Source organism: Athene noctua, chromosome Z (assembly GCF_965140245.1).
Source record: "Athene noctua chromosome Z, bAthNoc1.hap1.1, whole genome shotgun sequence".
NCBI lineage: Eukaryota > Metazoa > Chordata > Aves > Strigiformes > Strigidae > Athene > Athene noctua.
Genome location: NC_134077.1, coordinates 51398113 through 51411828, shown reverse-complemented (window position 1 = coordinate 51411828; position 13716 = coordinate 51398113).

The window sequence follows — 13716 nt, the reverse complement described above, 5'->3', positions numbered from 1 at the left end:
GAACAAATCCAATGTAAGTCCTCCCCGTGGCCTGCAGTTCTTCGTGAAGTGCTCTATCATGGGCTCTTTTCACAGGGTGCAGTCCTTCAGGAACAGACTGGTCCAGTGTGAGTCCCCCATGGGTTCACAAGTCCTGCCAGATGCTCGCTCTTGTGCAGGCTTCCTATAGGGCAGAGCCTTCTTCGGCTGTCCACCTGCTCCAGTGTGGGGTCCTCCATGGGCTGCAGGTGGATATCTGCTCCACCATGGACCCCCACAGGCTGCAGGACAACAGCCTGCCTCACCATGGGCTTCACCACAAGTTGCAGGGGAATCTCTGCTCTGGCACTCCTAGCTCCTCCTCCCCCTCCTTCTTCACTGACCTTGGTGTCTGCAAAGTGGTTTCTCTCACATATTCTCACTACTCTCCTCTGACTACCGTTCCCCAGAAATTTTTTTTCCCACTTTCTTAAATAAGCTATCACAGAGGTGTTATTACTGTCATTGCTGGGCTCAGCCTTGCCCAGCAGCAGGCCCAAGTGACATTGGTTCATATATCTGATATAGCAGAGGCTTCTAGCAGCTTCTCACAGAAGTCAGCCGTGTAGCTCCCCCCACTACAAAAACCTTGCCATGCAAACCCAGTACAGGTACCTATGTTTAAAGACACATTTTGTACTGCTAGTGGCATCTTTGTACCATATTCTGTGTCCTTTTTTTCATACTTTATGAGACTGAATACTTTGAGTATTTCATCATGGAAAAGGAAGAGATTAAAATACTATAGGAGACTCCAGCTTCAACAGATGAGTTTCTCCAATTCTCTTGCCAGACACAAAGACAAAATATTCCTGCCCACTGTTCTCTCAGATGATGTGTATTTGAAAAGCTTATTCCTCACAGTGGTTAACCTCATCTTTCTTGTGATGAATTTAAAATAATCCTAATCCACCTATGATTCTGTAGAAACCCTGATTATCCAGTCAGAAAGAAAGTGTGATACATCACCAGTACATCATGGACCTTTCAGCTGGTACTTTCTCACATTTTCCTTGCAGATATATTTAACAAGGAGGATTGAGTGAAGATGGCTTTGGAAATTCTGCTTTCAACACCATGCACTGGTAGGCACAAGTAGGTAAGAAACTCTAGCACTAGCCGTGTTAATAGTGAAAAAATGCTTTGATCAGTATGAGTTTAGGGGTCATGCTAAATCCCTGAAATTCCCATGGGAAAGAAGTGGCAACAATCTTTTGATGGCATCAAACCTGTAAGCACTCAGGGTCATGATTCTCAATATTTAGTCATTAATTTAATAAACTTTTGATCATTGACAGTAAACATAATGTAGAGCACAATACTTATTTTTCAGACATTACTTGCTTTTGTTGGGCTATTATAATATTCTTATTGTTAAGACACAAAAAGAGGTAATGATACATGGTTAGACTGAAAGGAGAGAAGATGCTGAAAATGAAAGTAAAATTTAGAGCATTCTTTCCCAAAATGGACTAAAAGCTGGCTAAGCCTTGTTTTAGAAAGGCTGAAAAAGCATAGATATTTTTCCACATTTTTCTTTTCGATAAAAGAACTCGTATCAGTATTGTGGGTTCAGATATTATTTTTGTAAAAGAAATTTTTTTTCCCCTTTTCTGCAGATGTCCCAATGGTGTTTGTTGATATAACTACTCACAGCTCCTTTAAGACTTGTCCAACTATAAAAATATTCCCTGTAGGTGTTTAGAAGTGACTTGTATAACATCAGTCAATCAGTTCTAGTCTTTAGTAAAACTAGTATAAAATTTCTACTGTGTAAATTTAAGAAAAATTTATATCAACAAAGATATGATATATTTGTAAAGCTCTACATTCACACTTCATTTTGACTTGGAAAATATTCTACTGGTTGGGGATTTTTGCTTTTTTTTGTGTGTGGTTTGTTTTTGTTGGTTTTTTTTTTTTTTTAAATTTCTCTTCAAACTTAATGTTTTCCAGTGAAGGAGAATATTACAACAAAAGTAAATATGATTTATTATTGTTCAGTCTTTGAAAAATATTACCATATAGAAGGACTTTGTCTTTTATCAAGGCTTATATTTCTTACTGAAGGCAAATATTTCCATCTTCCTTTGAACTATGAACAAACACAAATAATAAAATATTATTTTCAGTTTGGAAATAACTGGCCCTTAGTCTCCGAGTTGTAAAATTAAATTGGCTACTGGTTTATTTTCTATCCCTACCATTAAAAATTAATTAACATGACTAATTTAACCCAGCACTTCAACTCCTTTAAGAACATAGATTACAAAACATTTATAGTTTAAACATTGACCTGGAGTAATTCAAAACAAGCAGAAAAACACAATCGACCAGAACATAATAGTGATATAATGAGGCAGAGTAAATTGAGAGATTAGGAGAAATTTCTTGCTTTTCATTAGATAAAGCTGGCCAAATTTTCAAGTCTTTATCGAAAAGCAGAGATTTGGGATTGTATTTTCTTGACCACTTGTGGAGGGATGTATGCACTGCTACTATAGCTCTTTCAGAGAAACTTGGCCACTGCTGATGGCAAAGCCATACACAAAATCATCAGATGAAGCTTTTCTCTCTCTAGGCATTAGAAGAATAACATCCATAGCTCACGGTCACCCAGGAATCACAAACACTGACCAGAGCTCAAGCCTATGATATACCTAACACAGCAATAACATTACCATGCAATGTTATACCTATATAGGCATCATATGTCGGAAGAGATGCAGATCTTTTAGTTTTGAAGTTGTAAGGTTGCTGGCACTGAGTATCTTTGTCCAGGATATTCAGAAAAATGCTCTAATTAGCAGTGAGGAAATCCATTTCTGGTTACTGCCTATAAACTGTATTTTCACCAGTTCTCAGAAGCAGACTTTTTTCATGCTAAGAACAGAAAAGTAACAATGGCCATGTGTTGGAGAACGGCTTGCAGAGAGCAAGGCCATGGGTCTGTGCAGGAGCTGATTGCAGCCATCTGAGGTAAACAAAGGAAAAAACCCAGGGTACAGTTATGCTAACAAAGGACTGTTATGTTAACAAAGAGAGAAACTGAGGTACACAACGGCCTTGAGTATGATGGTAAACAACCTTGGGAAATAAGGCAGGCCAGAAGAGGGAAGATGCTGTGACATATCTGAAATGCCACAAGGGGCTGGGATATTATAATGCAGCCTTTTACATGTATCCAATAGATTTGTGAGTAGTATGCATGATTATTGTAGAGTGCTTATATAAGGGGTGATTTCTTTCAATAAAGTTGAAGCTTGCTCTATCATTCACATTGAATCGGCTGCTTGCTTCCTCCGTCCTCCGCAGCCATGTCTGTCCAAAACAGTTTCTTTAGAGGGAGCTTCAAAAAATCTGTGTTGCTGCCAGAAAGTCAATGGGAGCAAGTATTACTCTGCTAACTGTAAATGAAACTTCCTGCTTTTATCTTTCCAACCCAAACCAAGGCTAGAAAACACAATTTAGAATAAATGTTTTTACACTTTCACCTCCTTTGCAGTTTTATTTTTCTAACTGGCAAGGTGCGGGATGCTACATCTTTAGTTCTTTCCACCTATGCTTGCATAATAGGCTATATTTAATGCATTCTATTTTCTTTAGCTAGTCTTCCATGAATAGATTAGCCTTCCCAGTGACAGAGCTTTTACTAATTTAAAAAAATGTGCCCAATAGCTACTTCCTAAAAAAGTTGAAAGTGTGGAGATGTCACATCATGGAACCTATAAAAATCAGTGAAGCACCAGATCAGCTGAACAACAGTTGACAAAATGATATCAGAGTTTTGCTCTAACCCAGTTTTTACTATCATCCAGACTGGACAGATAGCTGTGATGGAGAGAAAGGATAAGCCTGTTAATGGATTTGCTTTAGGTCTGGGAGAAAGCATATAACCTTTGCATATTAAGGAAATCTTGCAAAAATCATTGGTTATGGTTAGTTTCACAGTCTGTATAGTAAATTGCAATAATTTGCATGTCCACTATTGTTTCTCCTCAAAATTAGTTTTGCAAAATTTTGAAAAAACATAAAATCTGTTATTTTAAAGCTTAGAATCAAGTTCTTGAGAATTTTCAGGCACACAAACTATTACTGATCTAAAAAATATTCAGTAGTGTTATGCTAATTGGTTAGGAAACAGCAATTGTGTTGCATTAGTTACAAATTATTCTGTTTAGCTGGACTAAGTAGGGTTATTTTAACATCCGGTCAGTACTGATAGCTGGGAGTCCTGACAGATAAGACTAGTGTGGGTGACATTCTAGTGATTGTCTGCCATAGGCCACCTGTCCAGAAGGAACAGACGGATGAGGCCTTTTACAGACAGCCTGAAGTAGCCTCATGTTTGCAGGCCCTGGTCCTGTGAGGTAAATTCAATAACTGCTGAAGTAACAACAGAGCAGGGCACAAAACATCAAGGAGGTTCCTAAAGAGCACTGACAGCATGTTCCTGAAAAAAATGAGACAAGGAGAGGTGCTTTAACGAATCTCATATTCACCAAGGAGGGGCCTGTTGGGGGTATTAAGGTTGAAGGCAGACTTGGGCTGCAGTGACCATGACATGATGGAGTTCAGGATCCTGGGAGAAGGACAAAAAGCAAGACCACAGCTTTGGACTGTGAGTGCTGTGGGCAAGGATGACCTGTTTGATGTCTCTGAGTGATGGATTGTGACGTCTCTGAGCAATGGATTGTGACCAGACATCTCTCACTGTTTATATTTGGGCAGAGGGTTTCATCCAGCCAGATTGTGACCACACTCCAGCTGAGCAGTTTGTGAGGTTTAAGTGTTGAGCAAAGCCTTTGGTGCGCAGGGAGTTGTTCGTTGCAGCCCTCTGTGCCCGACCCCAGAGCCACTGAAGGATTTTCCCCAGCCCTGCCGCGTTCAGGCAGCTGGGGCACCCAGGAGGTGCAGCTGCAGCAGCAGAGGTGAGCTGGGAGGGGAAACCTCACCCTGGGGAGCTGGGCGGGTTTCCTTCCTCAGGGACCTGGAGATTTCTTCCACCCCTCCCCGGGCCAGCCACTGACCACCGTGGCTTCCCTTTTCTAGCGCGACACCCGCTGCTGCGGCGCCACTGACAGGGAGCGGCTCGTCATCCCCAGCTCCCCCGAGCCCACCGCAGCACCTCGAGAACATGGCCACGGAGCTGGACAACCGCTGTCCGATATGTCTGGACGACTGGGAGGAGGCCAGCTTTGTGATGCCGTGCCTCCACCAGTTCTGCTACCCATGCATCCTGCGGTGGGCTGAGAGCAAGCCATGCAAGAGGAGGATCCTTTATGAGTGGACAATGACAGAGTAGGTCCTCACACCATCTGCGACATCATCAGTCATGTCCACCATTGTCCAGGTAGGAGGAGCTCCAGGATACTCAGTCACCCGGAGCCTCCATCACACAGGAGCACTCCAACCATGGTCTGCAGAAGGGGTTCCCAGAACTTCTGTGGGCGGTCTCCAGCCCGAAGAATGGGCGATCCTTTTCCAGAACCACCCAACACTCCTTGAGACCCTGTTGCCTGGAATCCAAGAGGGGCTGAAGCAGATCTTTAGGAACAACTGGATGGAGACAGCCATGATGGAGGACCCCAATATGGTCATCCTGACCAACCACACAATGGATGAAGAGCTGCTGCTCCAGATGCTGAGGGTCTCCCTCCAAAACCACACAGTGACATTTGTGAAAGAGTTTGTTCATGGTGCCATGCGATGGTGTAGCAGGGAGACCTGTCATCTGCTGGGAGGCCAGGGTACCCTTGGAGAGGACAGCCAGCAACATCAAGGCCTCTCCAGCCAATGAGAGGCCAGCATTGCATTGGTGTCCTTGGAGGGTGCATTAAGGGATGGTGTCCTGGTTCAGCTAGGATAGGGTTAAGTTTCCCCAGCAGAGAGAGAGGGGGAAGGGATCTCCAGCCGGGTTATTCATACCATGCTGATGTCATGTCCTTGAGCCGGAACTTTTTACTTTTTCCTTGGTGGCTTCTGGTGGCGGGAGCACACGTCGGGTTTGTTCCATAACCATTGCAGTATTTGCTGTATATCTTCTGTCTTGTTCCCTGTTATTGCTGTTTATTGTTACTATCATTGCCACTGTTGTTGTTCAGATTGTTTATCACACTGTTGTATTAAATTTCTTCTTATTTTAACCCGGGGTTTGTGCCTCACTTCCAACCTTACCGGCTGAGGGTGGGGGAGGGACAACGGGGTCTCCAGTCCTGACAGGGCCTAAACCACAACAGATGGCCAAACCAAGACTTGGCCATGTGCTGGGGCATGTTACAGCTCTCAAGGGCTCCTGGTCCCCCAAATTAAATTATCAGGCAAAACAAAACAAAACAAATAATAAAATAAAAAATTAAAATAAAATAAAGTAAAATAAAATAAAATAAAATAAAGTAAAATAAAATAAAATACCGCAGAAAAAATCTCAGTGTTAAGTGTAGATGACATTGCTATCCTCACCCTTTTGTGCTTTAATGATAGGAGGGGTGGGATGTTAATGCAAATGGGTCCTTCTACGGGTGCTGTGTGCCAGTACTACTTTGTTGTTCCCCCCAAAGGCAAATGCTGCCCAGTTCCAGGCCAGCTTCACTGCATCTGGTCCCAGGGCAGATGCTTCTAGCCAGCGGCTCTCTAGGGCTCACCGTACATTCCCAGGGCTCATCCCCCCAGGCTCCTCCTCACCGCTCCCTCTGCCCTCACATCCCAGGGCCCTGCTCTCCTACCAGTCTGCACTGCTGGACAGCTAGGGGCTTTTTATGCTAGAGAAAAGAAGGCTCATCACAGGTATTATCCATGCATATAAATATTAAAGAGAGGGTGCAAATCAGACCGAACCAAGATCTTTCAAGTGGCAAGCAGTGAAAACTGACAACATTGGAGATCTTCAAAAGCTGTCCGGAAATGGTACTGGGCAACATGCTCTGTGTGAGCCTTCTTGAGCAGAGGCATTGGACAAGATGGCCTCTTCAACAGAGGTCACTTCCAACATCAAACACTCTGTGAATCAGTTTCTGTTCCTGTCAAAGGGCTATTATAATAGTCACACATACCAAGTAGCTTCCAGCTTTTAAAATAAATTAAAACATCTTCCTAAAACAGATAAGTGGAATCTTTTCTGCACATATTGAAGAGGCATAACATATGAAAGTAACAGAAAGTAAATGGGAATAGACTTTTTTGGTATTGCAGAACCTGACAGGAAAATTGTGCTACATTATGTTATTAAGTGTGCAGTGGTCATTCCAGTGAAAAAGACACAAATAATACCATTAAATCAGATGTATATAACTCCAGATGGATTTTAGGGTTCATACAGGAACTATTTACTCTACATGCACTGGAAAGGACACAATGTTATATTTTTTTATGTGTAATGGAACGCAAAATGCTCATCTCAGATCTCGGATTGAATTGTTTTAGGCTGAACTCTCTTGAACTTGACATTTATTTCCTTCCATCAGGAAATATCCTTTTAGCTCACTGTGGTATGAATTAATTTTCACTAATGCTTACCAAGAAGATGAAAATGTGCTTCTATATCTTAAAATTACACATTCAACACAATTTGTGTGTACTAGGAAAGGAAGACTTGTCCAAAACACTGAAAAGATACTAAGATTACAAAACTGTTTTGTCACTGTTATAGGAATCTTGTGGCCTTTGAACTGCCCAAATAATTTCCAATCTAATAACATGGGTAGTTTCTCTTCTATGGTACAAGTCACATTTACACTAGTTTCAATGAATGTTCTATAGATAAAACCGCAATAGCTGCCATGCTTCACAGTTTAAGGAAAGACAAGAATTACTCACTTTAGTTTTTTCCATAAAGGGGAGTAAGATTATATTTTCGAAATCCATTGTTACTGGACATTAACTAATGACCAGAATTTATATATAATATTTCATAGAAATATTGCACAAGACCAACTAGTGGATATAAATGCCATCTCAGGTGTAGTTATATTTTATTATTTGCTGATTTACAAAATTGAGATTATTTACCTGTTTTACTCAGTAACGGAATAAATTCTTGCTACTAACTCTGTGTAAGAACATTCAGTAAATTCCGTGTTTTACCTTGAAATTGCCCAGTGACATTCTTTACTTTGCTAAATAAAGCCCTATTGTACACAGCACCATCTGGGGTTTTGTTCATTGCAGTGCTTTTTCTTGTGTTAATAATTTAACATTTTACATAAATACAAATTGTGCCATAAGCAGAGCTGGTTTATTAAAACAATTATGTAGAGAAACTGGTGTTGAGCACTGAGGTTTCTTTTCTGTACGTTATACTGTAATGCACTTAATGATGTCAGCTTTATATCTGACTAATCTATAATTCTAGGCAACTGCTGGATGTTACATTTGTTAATAGAAATAAAGATTAATAGTAGAATCATTATTTAGAATATATTTGGTTATGATTCCATGTTGTCCTGTTTTCAGCCATGATAGAGTTAATTTTCCCTGGGCTGGGAGGGAGCTCCGCTCGAGGGCCGTGTCCGGGTTGGTCATTGGAGTATTTCATATCATGTGATGTTATGATCAGTATATAAAGGAGGCAGGTGCTCACATTTCTGATTCTGGTTGGTGCGGTGAGATCTTTCATGCTGTCAGGATTGCTACGGGGGGCGGGCTGCACACTGGTCACTGGGTGGTGAGCAATGGCACTGTGTATTCTGAGTTTGGACTTCTGTTTTTACTGTTGTTTTGTTACCATCACCAAACTGTGTTTTTTTAATTCAACATACAAATTCTCCCTTTTTTTGTCCCTCCCTTTTTTCACGAGGGAGGGGGAAAAAAGTAAGCAAATGGCTTCATGGTGACTGACTACCAGCTGAGTTCAAAAAAGCATTGCTTTACAGTGCAGTGACCTGTAGTGTAACTTTCACGCGGGTTCTCGCACTTTTACCAAAAACGAGTAGTAATAGAAACTCTGTTAAACATAGATATAATACAGGTGTGTGCATTTAAACACTCAGAATTAACTTCATGAGATTTCATGGTTTACTTGTAGTAGATCTTTCTATTATGTACAAAGGCAATCCTTTGAATGACTATGACCTTGCAGAACCAAAAAGTACATTGCTTGGATGGGATGCTGTTGTTAACATCACAGAAGAGCAGACTTCTCCTTTTAAATACTAAATGTATAAAAAAGTTCCCAGTAAAGTAAGGTTCATGTTAACCTAATTTGTAAATCTCTCTAGAGCTCAGTATTTCTTTCAATATTGCACATTACATTTAGTGCAGTACTGCATTAATATTTTTAAATAATCAAAAATAATTCAGAACATGTACAGTACTGAATATAAAGTAGTTCTCAAATGCAGGTGTAGCTGATATATGTTAGTAAAAAGTTTTATTTGTACTTCAAGAAACTGTCCATAAAAATATACTCACAAACAACATTGAAAGTGTTGGAAAACGTCTGTGTACTAACTGAGATAATTGAATATAATGAGGACATGGATTCACTGGGTTACTGCATAGTTACCAAGAGATAACGCAGCAGCATTAACATGTTACTAAATAATTACAGTTGTTTCTACTGAAGATGCTGTGTTGTCACTGATAAATAATGCATATTATGCCATGGTGATAAAGCAATTACCTTATGCCACCAGCATCCTCATATTACTTGCCATTATCCTCTGAGTTAGCAAGTCTCTTCCTATTAACTGCTGGATATTCAGAAGGGCATCTTTAACAGCTCTAATTAAAATGTTTTAAATGCCTACTAAAACCCCTAATAAGAATTGCTACTGTGACAAGAGCACCCAAGCTTCGCTTTCTATGGTCATGTAGATTTTCTTCATGAACACTTTTGTCCAGGAATTATAGAATGTATGTAATTGCTAGAAGAATAAAGGGTTAATAGGGTCTCAAAAGTGATTGTGCATTAGGAAAAAAAAAAAAAAATCACTATTTTTTTATACCTTCACACTAGATTGCTGGCAAGCAATATTCAATTAGAATGGAAGCATACAGATGCTAATATGCAAATTGTTTTGTTTTGTTTTGTTTTGTTTTTTTAATAGGGAATTTGACAATCTGAAACAATGATGCAGACCAAATGGAAGGAATTTTGGAATTCTCTAATCAGCATCTTAGATTGGGCCACATGTTCTGTTAAACATCAAAATATTTAAAAACCAGAAGATGGAGTAAGATTCCCAGTTGGCATATATACCCAACAGATGATTCGGGACATTGCAGTCACTGAGCTCATATGAATGAGTGTGTGGAATACTGTTTCTTCTTACAAAATTTCCATAAGCAACATCTTGTGAATGGATAGAAATTCTTTGAACATTTTACGTTTCAGCTGCAGATCAAGACTCGAAGTTTTAAACTTATCACTTAAATAATTGAAAGTTTGGCTCAGCTTCAATAGCTACCAAAACTGCTTCCCATTATCCCTGTTTATGAATTTATTAATACTAGCACTGTGCAAGCAATACAGGTGTATTCTAAGCCCAACATACTTCACTAAAAGTTGATCGTTGTTTCAGCAATTTCTTTTTCAAGGTTAGAAAGATACACGTCTTTAATAAAAGGAAATATGACAGTTCATGGATTCCTTGTGCAAAAAAATAAAAATAATGAAGGATATGTGATGCTAGTTTTGTTTAGACTTTACATACTGGTATCCAAGCAATCTAGAATTCAGTAAGTAATAAAAGGGAAAGGCAAATTTACCCCTTTCTCAATAAGTATATTACTTCTGTGTCCTTGACATGTAGTAATAAAATGAAGTTTGAGAACAGAACCAGCAATGGGTAAAAGTGTAGCTCAAAGGAAGGCTGAGTCACCTTGGTATCATATTATCATTTTGAAAAACAATGTTTAAAATAGTTAAAAATGTAAACAGCATCCAAAGATGCCACCTAAAGAATATATATCAGACAATTACTTTCTGTGTATTGTCAACAACCATTTCCTTTCAGTTTAAGGCTGGTTTGTGGTAGGTTACTCTTGTCTCACACTAGCCAAAGTATTCTAGAATATACCAGAACGAGTGTGATTGAATCACCGTTCAGCTTTTTTCCATATTTGCAGACTGCATCTGTAAATTGCTCTTTCCAGATAGTTGCTTACAGAAGCATTTAAACAGGCTATGAACTTTCATGAGTACAGAATGGTAGATGAGTTAGCACTATAAAGAAGAGAGATCCTGTTTCATATTACTCAAACTGAGCTATAAATGCTGTAGCTGATTAACCTCTAAAAGTCTGATGGATTCTATGGTCACTCTACCTTCTTGGGTTTGATATTTTTATGCTTTTTTTTTTTTTTTTTTTTTAATTTGTCCTTGCTTTATGTGCTTGGAACCAAATTGTTACTTTGAGAACTGGACCTTAGAGACTATTTTTTTTTTTTTAATTTGTCCTTGCTTTATGTGCTTGGAACCAAATCGTTACTTTGAGAACTGGACCTTAGAGACCATCACTGTGATTACAAATGAGGACAACTGAGACACAAGCAGAGAATGAGTAGTGGATCTCACAGCAATTTTGCAAGAAGCTTTGCTTACTCTGCTCTATTCTGTTCCATCATACTCTAGCTTTACAGAGGTCTGATTCATTATCAGTTTATGTTCCCAACAACAGCTTCTGACATGTCTCTTCCATTAGTTTACATTCTTGATAATACTGAATGACTGCAATGACACTAGCTAATATTGCCTTGCCAAAGTTCACAGAGGGAAGGAGAGGCTAGAAACATCCATGGATCTCCTTTAAATCAGGCGTGGTACACTACTTCAACAAAATATTCTGTGTGTATTTAGCTACTATCCACAGATCTTCACAAACTGTGATTTTTTTTTATAGTATGTTATTGATGTACATGGCAATATAAATGACCGTAAAACATAAGACCTTTTTAACTTTTCAAATTAGAAATTCCCAGGAGCTGTGCTTGGGTTTTTTGGGGTTTTTTGTTTGTTTTTTTTTTTTTTAAAAAGTTTTAGCACTAATTATCTAAAACTGGTGCTTGGGAGTACACTTCTGGGACACTCTTGCAATCTAAGGGTTCAAGTGTTTACCTGATGCTATTATTGTATACCTGAAGCTTTCAAAGTCACCAACAGTTGTATGGAGGTTACTTTGTGATCATACATCTCTGCCTTGTATTCAAATGGAAATACACTCTATTTCTGCAGGTCCTCCTTTTCAAAATTATCAAATCCTGGAATGATATAGTTAAAAGTGTTTATAAAAGCCTTAAGCAAATAAACAAAGCAATCTCCACAGCTTGACTAAAGTTAAACCAGAGATTACTCTTTCTGAAAGGTGAAAATCATAGAATCATAGACTGATTTGGGTTGGAATGGACCTTAAAGATCATATATTTCCAACCCCCTGTCACGGGCAGGGACACCTTCCACTAGATCAGGTTGCTTAAAGCTTCTTCCAACCTGGTCTTGAACAGTTCCAGGGAGGAGGCAGCCACAGCTTCTCCGGGCAACCTGTGCCAGTGACTCACCACTCTCACAGGAAAGAATTTCTTCCTTATATCTAATCTAAATCTCCCAATTTTTAGTTTATATTAGTCCTCATCTGCATTTCACCCCCTAAAAAGTAATCTTTCTTTTCAGTGATGTGTAAAATTCCCTCTTCTCCCTTTAATATTGACCTTGCATTCTTCAATGTAATTTATCTTTCACGAGATCTTATAGTCAGTATCCTTTTGTAGACGAGAAAAATGTGATGCAAGCATCTAAATGGGCTAAATGGTTTTCTGCTGTGTAGCTAATGCAGTTAAGTGAAAAAAACACAAACAAAACCAGAACAGATGTTGTTACATTCATTCAGAAAAAATTTGCTTCTCATTCACTCATCATCAAGAGACAATAAATAGAAATTATTCATGAGCAAATTAAAACCTTGTGGGTTTTTGTGTCTCTCAACTAGAGCATTTTCCTACTAGTGGATGGAAGTCAAATAGATATTTATGGTTACACTTAAAATTCAAACTCTTGTGCCCTGAAGAATTTTAAAAAGTAATAGTAAAAAATACTTACATTCCTTAGTTATCATGTAGATACTGCTGTAAAGGGGAAACATTGACTGTCAATGTCAAATAGCATTTAAAAAAACAGCCCCAAAAATAGAAATATTAGCTAGCTATCATCTTCAAACCATGCCTGAAATGTATACAAATTTTCAGATTGACTTAAAAAGTTATTGCTCGTGCTTGGAATCTGTGACCCTGGCCTGTGATGCCCAAATGCTTGGTCAGATGCTCCTGCTTCTATGAATGGGGGAAGCACTGGTAAAAGCCAGCTCCTGTGAAATGTTTAGGCTGTTTTTTTCCTCTTTTTTGTGGAACAGTCTTGAGTAATATGAAATGGAAACAAAATAACCACTCACACTATTTTCAGCTTCTGAGAACAATAATTGTTTTTGTAAGTGAAGGAGCAGAACTTTGGGACAATGTTCTCTGACCACTTATCCATCCTTCATCCCTGTTAAGTTTGTCCTCAGCATTGATGTGCTTATCCTGTAGTCTCTCTGTTGAAATATTACACGGTGCAAATTCATTGGAGTGCAATAGAGAATTGGAGTTAATTGGCCAAAAGAAGACAGATGAACGCACAGTGATGATTTAAAAATGAATGGAAATATGATGCTTAATACCTTGTGTGCTTGCTTTGCAAATTCCTTTTATTTGTAGACAAACATGTAC